Below are 13,107 nucleotides of genomic sequence, written 5' to 3' on the forward strand. Positions count from 1 at the left end.
TGGCCATCTATCCCTGACTCAGTTTGATAAGAGGATGCATACCCTTCTCTTCTCTGTGTACTACAGGCTAGTTATAGGCTAACTGCTCTAATCCACTTCCAGTGAATTATGCTAAGCTAGGCTAACAGGGTCAGACAGGGTTATTGCACACACAGAGAAGAGAGGGGTATGCATGCTCTTATATAACTCTGGTGTAGATGGCAGATAGGCTATTTTCCCAAACGGATGCTGTGTTCCTTTAAGCAGTGGCCATGTTCAGTGCTTTTGTGTGTCCTGTGGCCCCTGATGAAATTGGAAACTCTGTGATCAAGAGAGAACTGATGATGTGAGGAGCATAGCATAGGAGAGGTGAGGACTTATGGTATGTATCTAACACAGTAGAGATGGAGGCTTATTCACATGCATGTTAATGTCATGTTGAAAGTCTGCACTTGGGGCCAAGAAAGGTTTTGAGAAACACTGAAATCCTACTCAGGTACATAACATTTCAGCACCCTGGACAGCTCCTATACCTTCTGCCCTTCTTTAGGGACAAGAAATACACCTGGAATTCTCTCTCTCTCTGAACTCTACGCATGTTCCTCATCTGTGCTTTCAAATATTCTCTTCTGTCTAAGGATGAACTGACACGAGGATGTCATCAGTGAATATGATCAAATATGATCAATACTTAATCACTCTTTATTCACTCTTTTTATTTTCAATATACAAAACACACTATGATATACAACTCTATGTCTTAGATATCTTAAATTCACTTAGAAAATAAGTGATCGTATAAGAAAAAGTAAATAGTTAAAACATGTACTATTATAAAGTCTACAGAATATTAGACACCTTTTAAAAAAATATGAAAATAAAAGTATTGCAGTATTTTTTGTGAGCTAATTGGCTGCCACTTTCAACAATGCTGTTTTCATTCAATGTTGCTCAGTAAATTACAATTGCAAATAACAAATTTACTCATAACATATACATAGAGTTTGCAGCAAGTTGTGTTCTTCATTTTATTGTTTATGAACACACACACACAATTATGTATTTGCCAATTACTGTATGTACTTTTATCCCATCATTTGGGGAAATGCCACTTTTTTAAAATACACATATAGAACACATATGTATCAAGCTCATAATAATTCATCATTTACAATAGAACTCAAAGGCATTTGCGGAGATGTTATGGAAGTCCTCAGCCTTTGTGACAGATAGATGGAGCTTTGTACAGATGGATCTTAATTTAGGTAATACCATCTAAAAGGGAAACAACAGAGTTTTGTTGCTTCCCAAATAATGGAATTCAGTGAATTGATATGACAAACACATGGCACAACATTCACATATTGATTTGGACGTTTTACTCAGACAAGTGGCTTTTTCTTACAGCTTTCTCTCTCTCTCTCCCTCCCTCCCTCCTTGTTCTCTAAGTTAAACAGTTTCCTCTGCTTGAGTGTCAGAGGGAATCCCATCTTCATATCCCTCCTCTTCATCTAGAGAAGATAGAAGTTAGGAGGGTTGTCATCATAAACTCCAGGTCAAACTTTTGATACATGTTTTACTATTGTGAGATTTTCACTGTCAAATCGATGACTGGTGTGTATACAGTAGCTTGTATTCACCACAGATACACACCAGATATATTACAAATAATCTCTTTATGTGTATATGCATTTTTATTGGTTATAGCTGGTCATGAACATAGTCTGCATTGTATTTGCATTACACCACCAACAAATAAAACATTTTGTTTATTTGAACAATGTGTTCTACCTTTTTGAGAGTCGGATGATTTCAATGTCTCATAGATATCTGTAGCACCTGCATCAGATAGAAATGATAGAAAAACGCATCCTGTAAACCCCTACTGCATATAGTGTAGTAAGAATAATGTAAGATCAATGTAAACTGAGATTAGTGTATATAGGGTAGCAGGAAAAATCAGATCAATCTGCTCAGATCATTCAATCCCAAATATGGTACAATGTTCTGGGAATCAGATAAACATACATCCTTTCATATGTTTCCAAACATGAACACACAGACCTTTCTGCAGTGGCATGTACAGGGGTGTGAGTGTCATAGACGTCTGTACTTCCTGTGGAAATGAATGGATTGGAAATGGTTAAATTGGAAGAAAAAAATATGTATAAGATGCTGTACACTAAACACACTTCACCATGTTAACTCTTTATCCCATGCTCTCAGTTTGTCATAATTGATCTCACGAGGAAGAATACTGTGACGTGAAATCAATAACAAATCCAAACCCTGCATTACCAGTGTAAAACACACAGTGTAAAAAAGCCAGTCTTACTCTTCTGCAGAGGCAAATACTCTGAGTGAGAGCCCTCCCTTCCTGCAGAATGACTCTAGTCCTGATCTGAACTCTGATTGGTCCTCTGGTCCTGCTGCTGTTGGTCTCTAAAGGGACATATAGATCTCTCATATGCTGACAATGTGATGCTGTATGACTGATGAAGTCAAAGGATTAAGGCAGATTTGTACTCACTCTGTCCTAGTGGTCACACATAGGCCTGCGGTGAAACACAAACAAAACTCTAAACTGCGGAAGTTTAATCTACAGAAATTCAATAGTTGCAGGCAATGTAGTTGTTGCGTTTTACAATGTACGTACCTGTGAGATCTTTAGAGCGATGCAGCCAGAAGACTAAATAGGAGAACATTGCCAGCACCACTCCCACAGCTAACAGGATGAAGGAACTGAATGTGTGTGTGTGTGTGTGTGAGTGTGTGTGTGTGTGTGCACGCGCATTTGAGAGAGAGAGATAAGAGAGAGACATTTACATCTGGGCAGTGGTAGCATAGTCGATATGGAGCTGGGCTTGTATGCAGTAGCCAGAAAAGTTGAGGGTTAAATTCCCTGCTGTCACCATTGTGGCCTTGAGCAATACACCCCATTAACCCCATGTTGCTTGGGGGAGAATGACCCTTGCAATTATTGACACATGTAAGTGGAGATAAATGCCAAATGAATAAATCAAAAACATTTAAATGGTCATGCCAAAAAAAGATTATTGAATTTTTAAGAGAGAGAGAGAGAGAGAGAGAGAGAGAGAGAGAGAGAGAGAGAGAGGGGTGAAGTGAAGTGCATTACTTGGCTCCTGTCCTGGATGAGTGTCCACAGACACTGTAGGGACTGGCAGACCTGTAGGTACAGAGTGACAAGTAAACCATTGACACTCCATCAGCAATTGAGACAGAATGCAGGAAACAGAGATGCAGTATAATGTTTCAAATTATATGAAAGTGACAACATATTACTTTGATCCTGCACAATGTGTAGTGAGTTTAGATTGACACTGTAAACTTTTCAGTACTTAAATAAGGAACCATTGTATGCATTTGTATTGCATTTTATTCAAAATCAAACTTGAATGTGAAATGTGCCTGGGAAAGTCACACCATATGAGATTTGTCTGGTTTGCTTGAAATTTGTGAAAAACGGGAATATGAATGGCACAAATGCTCTGTATGTTCATGTAAAACAGAATTTTCTAGGGTGTAGATTAGATTAATTCAACTTTATTGTCATAGCAAAGTACAGTTACAGAGCCAACGAAATCCAGTTGACATCCAACCAGAAGTGCAAAAGAAGCATTAAATACCAAAGTGCAGGTTGAGTAGCCTACAGTATTCTGTGCAGTTATGTAGACGATAGAGATTAATTATGTACAACAGTGTATAAATACAGGTTTTCCAGATGACTTGTCTGCAGTGACAGATAAGGAGTATAGAAGGTTATGTACAGAGAGTATCAATAGACATTCTATATAAATATTATATATGCATGTAATATATTGCACAGGTTTATGGGCACGTTATGGAATAAAAAAAAGTAAATATATTGTGCAGTTTTGGGTGTTAGCAGTGCAAGGGCATTGATGAAACAGTGCCGGAGTAAGTGTAAACAGGTAAACAGTGCAGTGCAGTCAATCATCACACACATAAAAGCTGCCATACCTTCCTCACCAGATCAATACCAGTTTGCATACAGGAAGGACAGGTCAACAGAGGATGCAATACTGTAGCTATTGTGTTACACACTCCGCTAGAGCACCTAGAGCACAGGAACACATATGCAAAGCCTCTCTTTGTTGATTTCAGCTCAGCTTTCAACACAATCTTGCCAAACAAACTCTATAGCAAACTACATGGACTTGTAAATAGCCCACTGTGCAGCCAGTCACACAGATGCTCTCACTGCTGCTATCTGACCAATCCACTGTCCAATCAGATGTTCTCACTGCAGCTTTCTGACCAATCCACTGTCTCTCAGGTGCTCTCACTGCTGCTATCTGACCAATCCACTGTCCACTCAGGTGCTCTCACTCCTGACCAATCCACAGTCTGCACAGGTCACTATATCAGAGCCAGCTGCTATCCAGCTAACCCTCTGTCCATTAGGAGTTCTCACTGCTGCTTGAAACATGTTATTGAACTCAAGGAGGTCACACACAAACCATTCTGACCAAACCTTCTGACCCATCATCAGCTCTGCGTCAGTAATTCAAGCTGATTTGAAGAGTAGATCCGACAAATTAGTAAAGTGTGAGGAGGTGTTACTCAGACATTGCAGGTGGTGTGTATTTTGCTATTTTCCCACAAAAGCTCTTTTCATAGACACCTGTTCACCAGGTCGGAGTAAGGAAGACTACAGGTAAGCTCACAATGTTTTCTTTTTTCATTTTAAGCAAATGGTGATACATTTGAAATTGAAAGCAGTGTACTCTCTATTAAGGGAGACACTTTCAGACACTCTCAGGACTAGTACAACTACACATGATGCAGCAGTTTAAACTAACTGAGCTGAGGCAACTAACTGAGTTGCCTATTGATATATTCTGATGACTAAATATAATGATAAAATCAGTTTATACAGTTCTAACTGAGCTTTCTAAGTTGCCTATTGATATATTCTGATGATTAAACAGAATGGTACAAGTTTTTTAGAGTAAAGGTTTGTGGATAAAAGTGTCACTACAGTAATATCCAGAATTCTTGTCACTTGATCTCTGTAGGGACAGAGAACAAGTTCAATCTGAAATGGAGGAATCTTACAACCAGACATCAGCATACATTACACCTACAGATACCTACATACCAACACATACCAACATGTCTGATTTTGAATACAATTTTACATGCTTTGAAGATATTACACACAACGGCAATTACTGTTACACTCAGTATTTGAAGGACATTGATTTGATAACTGTCTGTCTGAGGTTATCAGCTGTGCTCCTTGGACTATGCTTTGTTGTCTATGGATTATACTCTCTGGTCAAAACTGGTCTTTTTTATCAAGTGTTTGTTATAAACCTGTTCATTTCTGATCTGATTCAAACTTCTTCCCTATTAATTCGTTTATCTAAACACTTTCTGGTTTTATCGGATTTGATAACAGACTTTCACTCCTTTAGTTATGGTCTGTCTTTTATCTATAATGTTACTGTTTTGTCTAATATTTGCTTTATGGTGTTTATATCCGCTGAGAGATATGTAATGATTGCTCATCCTGTTTGGTATAGACACATCCACACGATCAGGACATCAGTCTTTGTGTCGGTCACTGTTTGGATCATATTACCCATCTTTGTGATGAAGCTTGTTCTCACTAATGAGATCTATGATGATTTGCTTGTACTCTTGTTTGTGCTTCTCCCGTATCCCTTTGTGATGTTCTTTCTCGTGGGGACATGGAGGAATACATCAGTACCTCGTCATGAGCAGAGACGGATTATGGGAACCCTGGCTCTTGTTCTTGGCATTTACACAGTCTTATTCCTACCTTTTGTGGTGGCGCAGCTGATTAATATTTACCACCCTTTTGGTAAGACCTCATGGTTCCTGAGGCTTTACATTTGCGTGAAACTATCCAACTTTCTCGTAGCACTGAACCCCCTATTTGATTTTCTCCTTTATTTGTTTATGAGAAGGGATGCTAAAGATATCTTGAGGGCTCTGTTCTTCTGTTTTCGTAAGAGACATGAAGACGACAGTGTTACAGAAACTGTCACAGAAGCCCAAGGATAAACTGGTTAATTTATTTGAAAGGCTGAGTGGTCACACGTTACAATTTCTTAATTCTAAAAAGAAAAAAGAAAAGGAACACAGGAAAACATGTACCTTGCACATATACGATACTATACGATACAACTTTATATGTCAGTTTGTGTTGAAATTATTTTTGCTTCCCTGGGCCCCTCATTTAAGGAGAGGAGGACAGAAACAATACATAGACATATAGCATCAATAGACAGGCATGTAGACATACATGTAGGACAAACAGACAAACATGAAACTTGACTGTATCAACAGACAAACATGAGACATTATCATATGTGGTAGTTTCCCACTTTTAAGGGATGTAATGTATGAAGCATGATGCTGTAAGACATTCGCCACCTTCCATTCCTGATACAGTGGAAAAATAAGAGATTAACTGACTAAAGGGGGGAAACCTTTAAAAAATGTATGTGCCTTTGTTTCTGTGTGTGTTTACGGTGAGAAGTCACTGTTTTCAGTTTTCAATTGGTTCTGTGTGTGTTTACGGTGAGAAGTCACTGTTTTCAGTTGACATTTGGTTCTGTGTGTGTTTACGGTGAGAAGTCACTGTTTTCAGTTGTCATTTGGTTCTGTGTGTGTTTACGGTGAGAAGTCACTGTTTTCAGTTGTCATTTGGTTCTGTGTGTGTTTACGGTGAGAAGTCACTGTTTTCAGTTGTTATTTGGTTCACGGCCCCCTGCTGTCCTGCTTTGTCTTCTCACCCTCTCTTCCTGAGGTCCATGAGGACAGGCCTAAACTCCTCTAGCGCCCCCTGCTGTGTCTTCTCACCCTCTCTTCCTGAGATCCATGAGGCCTAAACTCCAGTTGAAGTTTAAAATGTATTTGTTGAATGAGAAATGACAACATATTAATTTAGCATCATTTTCATGGTCTAAGTGTAAGGGTCTCATATAACAGTAATGTGAATGTATGAATATCTGAAACCTGGATGAAGGGGACACTCCAATTACCTTATGTTGCCCTGATGAGCAGATACTCCCGATGGTTCAAGGTCTCCAGATGTAAATAGTGTCTCCATGTAAATTTCTATTTGGAATGTATAATGAATGTCTTTGTTCTGGTTGGATATTTAAGGAAAGTGACAGACATTTTACTCTTTGAGTTGATCTGCCGCTCAGACCTTCATCTTCAGTGTGTAGCCCTGTGCCAGGGACTACATCTGTGATTTAATGTATTTGAATTGATTGTTGTAGTACAGTTTATTACATGATTTGATTGATTGATTGTGCTTTTGACACTGATTGATATATGGTCATTCCTGGCATTACAATTAATTGTTATGTTAACTGTTAATCTGTATGAGACACTGTTTCTGAGATTACTGTAATTAAATGCCACTAGTTTATCTGTTCATGTGTTCTCCTTACACACACACACACACACACAAACACACACTCTCTCTCTCTCTCTCTCTCACACACACACACACACAAACACACACTCTCTCTCTCTCTCTCTCTCTCTCTCTCACACACACACACACACACACACACACACACTCTCTCTCTCTCACACACACACGTACACACACTCTCTCTCTCTCTCTCTCTTTCACACACACACAAACACACACGCAGACGCACACACACACACACACACACGCACACACACACATTCTATCACCTCAGAAATTCTATTTTTATTATTATGTTATTTTTATTTACTTCTCTGCACTGTAGTTCTGCACGTAATTCTCTTGCTGTAAGTGGCTTTAGATAAAAGTGTCTGCAAAATTAATACATGTAAATATATTAATGCAATGCAGAGGAGCTGAAACCAGGATTTTACTCTGTTATACAACTACATTGAGATGTAATAAAGTAATCTTGAATCTTACGTAATAATCACAAGTGTTGCCCCCATGCAGATCAAGTAAAGGTGTTACAGTAAAACTGGTGGTGTGTCGCAAAGTTCAGCAACTGTGAACATGTCATGATCAGTCCTTTTTTGTACAATTTCTGCACTGTTTCTTGATTGTTTACTGTAAACACAATCATTTAAAGAAACCCACAGTTGGTGAAACCTTCAGCTCATAGCCAAAACCGCACAAAAGCCCCATGTTCAGCCGTACACTTTATGCAAAACACTACACACAGTTGTTTCCAAAACACAAAAAACTCCTACTCTATAGTTTAGACACAGAAATCTGATATAATGTCACATCTTTACCATTTCAAGACAAAATACCACACTCAAGACCCAGTTGATCAAACACAGCCATGAGGTGTAAAGACATTACAGATGAAGTGTAGTGCCTATTCTACTTTATGAATATGAATCATTTACAGTAAAGTGAGATGCTCAAGCTGATGTGAAGGCCAGATTTGAAAGATGAGTGAAATGTGTCTGAAGGGATTTTCATAGACAAATTTACCAGGATACTTCTTACAGATGAGCTCAAAATGTCTTTTTTGTTGTTGTTGTTGTTGTTTTAAGCAAAGAATGACACATTTGCAAAGTAAAGCACTGCACTCTCTGTTAGGGAGCCACTCTGAGTGCAGGAATAGCACAATGACCCCCATGATGCAGCAGTTTAAACTAACTGAGCTTTTTTCTATCTCCAGGAATACATCAGTACCTCGTCATGAGCAGAGACGGATTATGGGAACCCTGGCTCTTGTTCTTAGCAAAATGTTTGTGTCATCTGCCCAAATTCTTATATCACTGAATCCCCAATTTGATTTTACAAAATAATGTGTTTCCTTCAGAGGTCCATGCATGGATACTAAGGCATTTGTGTGTTTTTTTTTTAATGGGACCAAAGGCATGGAATTTGGTACATTTCACAGATCAGAATTGAAATTCTCAAACTACCTGTTCAATCTTCACATCATTGTGTCACTTTTGCACATCAAAAAAGCAGTTTATCATTTCATTATTCATCATTAAAAATAGACATACTGTAAATGTAGCCTATACAGCTCATTGAAAGTGCTTGAATGTATAGTTAAGATCAAAATTGTCATCCACCTTTATAAAATGACCAAAAAGCATCAGTTAGTTCCCTGGCATTTTATCCTCAATGGTAGTAGTACTGTGTGGAATCAGCATGGGGGCAATGAAGTAGGCTACTGATTGGTGCATGATGGGCTCCATTGTGTTTCACAATTGAATTGTTCAAATGACCATTTTCAGTCTGAAACAGTGTGAAAAAAATATTTTAGGCAGTATTTTCAATATTTTCCTTGAACCCCTTTGAAGCTGCTCTTTCTGACCAGACCTCCAAACACTAAACAGTCTTGCTCAAGTCATCTGCTTGGACATCAGAAAAAGCTAACTACTGTACCACAAACTGAATTCCACATTGCTAAAAATCGACTTTGTTCCGCATCTTAGAAGGCCTAAAGGTCCTTGAATTTGACATTGAGGAAAGAGCGGGAGAGTACAAAAGTGTCTTGTAGAGTTTACCACCCCTGATAATTAGCCCCCCAAAAAATCTCTGTGTTACTAAGAGCTGGAACTGGGCCTGTTCAGACAAAAGCTATCCATCACCTAATCTCATCCACACCCAGTGGTCCACCAATAGGAACAGATTATACAATTATATTGGTTACAAGATAGACTGATTCTGTACTAAATCAAAGCCTGTATTTGTACATTAGAAAAAGGGAAAAAAGAAGAAAATTAAAATAAATAAATACATTTTTAAAAGATCTTCAAAATGAGTTAGAAACAAGAGCAGCTTGTTTGCAGATAAGTAAGAAGAGATGATTTGAAATGATTGGAAAGAGGTGATAGATCTAAGAGAACTGGTTGGTTGGTTGCCACCGAGGTGCAGTTACTGTTCAGTAGGGTGACAGCCGCAGGGAAGAAGCTTCGGGTGTGGAGAGACCTGTTACGCCTCCCGGAGGGGAGTGGGTGGGTGAACAGTCTGTGGTTGGCTTACGCAACCATCGCTTGCCCTGGACGGCCTCGATGGAGGGGAGTGAGGAGCCTGTGATGCGTTGGGCAGTTTTCACCATCCTCTGCAGTGCTTTCCTGTCAGAGGCAGAGCAGTTGCAGCACCATACTGGGGCACAGTTAGTGAGGATGCTCTTGATGGTGTAGCGGGAAAAGTTCACCAGGATCTGAGGGGACAGGTGAACCGTCTTTAGTTGCCACATAGTAAGAGTATATGCAGGAAGAATATGGTTTTGATTACAAGAGGACTGTTCACATATTTATGTTCTTGCTGAGTTGTATATGATACACATGAATACATTACTGTTTGTAGTATTTAGCACCTAAGACATTTTTCATAGTTAAAAATGTAAACCTACAGTTTGACTCCTTGGCAGAACTTTACTGTATTGAAATTGGTTGGTAATGACCCAGTGCTTCACAAAGTAAAGAGTCACCTGGGAACGATTTGTCAAATCATGGCCAAAAGGGGTAATAGAACATGCAATAGATGTGTAATAAAATTGTATAAAATGGGTGTACAGATTATGACAATCATATTTTTGCATGTAATGATTTATGCAAAACACTTTGGCATTGCATCGGTTGTGAAGACACTCTGTGCGCAGTTTTCACGGATCATCATTGCCCTTGGACATTTTCAGCTGGTTTGGAAATTGGACTAATTTTAACATCACTTTTTCCCCTTAAAATATATTTTCTTTTTATTTGTTTATTTGTTTTGTTGTCTGTCTTGTATGTCTTGGTGTCACGGGTACGCTGGCGACTACGCCGCTCTGTCCGGCATTTTTTGTATTTGTTATTTTTTAAAAGTATTTGTCTTGTCTTGATGTCATGGGTACGCTGGCGACTACGCCGCTCCATCTGGCATCTTTTGTCTTGTTGTTATGTGTCTTGTTTGTGGAGCGCTTTGGATTGCACTATGTGCATGTTAAATGCGCTTTAAAAATAAATCTGACTTGACTTGACTAAATATTGTTTTGGGGTGAGACTAGTCAACAAAGCCATTATAAGGCATGTAATGATCAACATGACATGTAATGTAAATAACAGAAAACAATGGCTCATAATCATTACATCATCCTGAACTGTCAAGGTGTTTCAAAGCATTTGCTATTGTTAAAAAAAAATTGAAATTGCTTCTATATGAAACTGTTCTGCTGTACTCACCACACCTGTAGTATCATAAGTCCACCAGCAGAGGGCGATTATGTAGGCCTACTACAGCAGTTCTCAAACTTTTTCTGTCATTCCCCAATGGAGGTGGGGAATTTTCAAGCCCCACCTGACCCCATCAACCTGGCAAAATGGTAACGCTAAACTATTTTTGGTAACACTTTACGGTAAGAGTACATGAATTATCATGAATTCATGCATGAATTTATTCATGATTTATGCATTACTTCATTCCTTAATATCCCATATATCATCAGGAATTGACAAGAGTTCATAGTCTGTCATTCGGGACATGAAAATTACATCACCTGAAGCATTAGGCAGGCGCGTAGCAAGCGTGGGGAATGTGGGTGTTATAACGTACACACTATTGCTGGAACACGATTCTATCCCCCACACATTTTGTCAGATTAAAATGAAAGTAAAATATGGAAATAAACGCTCCCGTAAAGAGTTGGAAGCGTATCTATAACGCACACACAGACAGACACAAATAGGTCTGTTGATTTGATTGAACCAATCACATCAAGTTAGCCAGTGAAGAACCAGAGCCGCTCTGATCAAATTCAAAGTGTGCATCTTTCAAGGATGTGCTGCTGCTTGGGTCTGCATTATAACGTCTGCAGTGAGCAGATTTCAGGTAGAATTGAAATGATAATTGTTACCACATTATGCTAGTTTAGTAAACCAAAATTCACTGACTGACAGTTTTTGTCACAATGTAGAAATGCAGGGAGTCAAAGTGAAAGCGGGGGTGCGCGCACCAAGGCACTTGTTTTTTCTGCAGAAAGACCTTGGCTACTGTTCTCAGAGCATTATGCTTTCTCTGTCTATGATCTGCGGCTTTTCTCAAACTATGGGCCTTCACAACAATTAACCTACTGGTCCACGAAGCCGCGAAATTAAGTTATGCCCGGTGTAACGTCTGATCATTTACAGCAAGATTGTATGGAACCGCGGGGACTGAAAAAAATAATAAATAGGCTAAGTTTCCCCAATCAGAAATACTTATTAATTTGGTGTCATCAACTATATAGACATAGCCCAGTCAGCACACATCCTACGTCTCCAAGACGCTTGGAAAATATCTGAACAGCTTAATTACATCGCCATTTAGAACGTCTTATTTGACCTGATCTTTACAAACGTAGGCGGCATTTCACTGTCAATGTGTGTAGTGCTACATCTACTGGAGATCGCATTCCATTTAGAACATCTTATTTTGATCTTATACGGCGGCGTCAAGACACACATTTTGAGTTCTACATCTGAGAAGTAATATTTCCAGCATGAACTCAAATAGAACGCTTATGAGCGCTCATGCAATGTGTGCGTCCCTGCAGCAAGTGAAACTAGAGGTTATGTGGGCTAGAAGCAACAATAGTTTAAACAACAACGTGGCTTCCTTTAACTATCAATGGAAAAAACATAGAAACTGCTAATCATAATCTTTAAATTGACATTAATTAAGCTGGCTATATGCAACACAATTTATTTATATCCCCTTTACATATGTTTGGGTAGACTTCAAACGTTTTTGAATTTGAGCTTACAGTTCTGTCACTATTCTGTGTCCTTTACATTTATTAAATAGGTATTAGTGATACCTCGAAATTAGGCTGTTGTCTGTTAGGCAATTTATTGTAGCCTGCTAACCCATATGCACAAAAAAATATTTCTGAAATTATTTCTTGATTTATAACATGAGATATGTCTCCATGTAGGGTAGTGTCAAATAGTGAAGTGATAGCAGGTAGATCATGTAGGCCTACATGTCACATGAGCCACGCATAGGCGCTGCTTCTTCTGTCCCTCCCAAACTGCATTAAAATGGTGTTTTTAGCAATCAGAATCTCATTTTTTTTCGGGGGAGAAACTCCCGGACACCAATATAGTCCGCACCCCTCTCAGAAAATACTTACAACGTCCCTGTCCCACAACCCC

At 38.9% G+C, this 13,107-nt stretch overlaps 1 long non-coding RNA gene across 1 annotated transcript; it reads right to left on the minus strand.

The window, feature by feature from the left end:
• Positions 1-849: 849 nt before the first annotated feature.
• On the minus strand, positions 850-2,295 carry LOC143123854 (uncharacterized). The gene is made up of 4 exons (XR_012986928.1): positions 2,177-2,295; positions 2,044-2,095; positions 1,771-1,818; positions 850-1,490 (listed from the first exon to the last, which is right to left on the minus strand). It is a non-coding gene; the product is annotated as an uncharacterized LOC143123854 (long non-coding RNA).
• Between the last annotated feature and the right edge of the window lie 10,812 nt (positions 2,296-13,107).

The sequence above is a fragment of the Alosa pseudoharengus genome, unplaced genomic scaffold (genome assembly GCF_046254945.1).
Source record: "Alosa pseudoharengus isolate Yale_2024_CS ecotype anadromous, Long Island Sound unplaced genomic scaffold, YU_APseudo_1.1 YU_APseudo_1.1_scf_15, whole genome shotgun sequence".
In the NCBI taxonomy this organism is placed as follows: Eukaryota; Metazoa; Chordata; class Actinopteri; order Clupeiformes; family Clupeidae; genus Alosa; species Alosa pseudoharengus.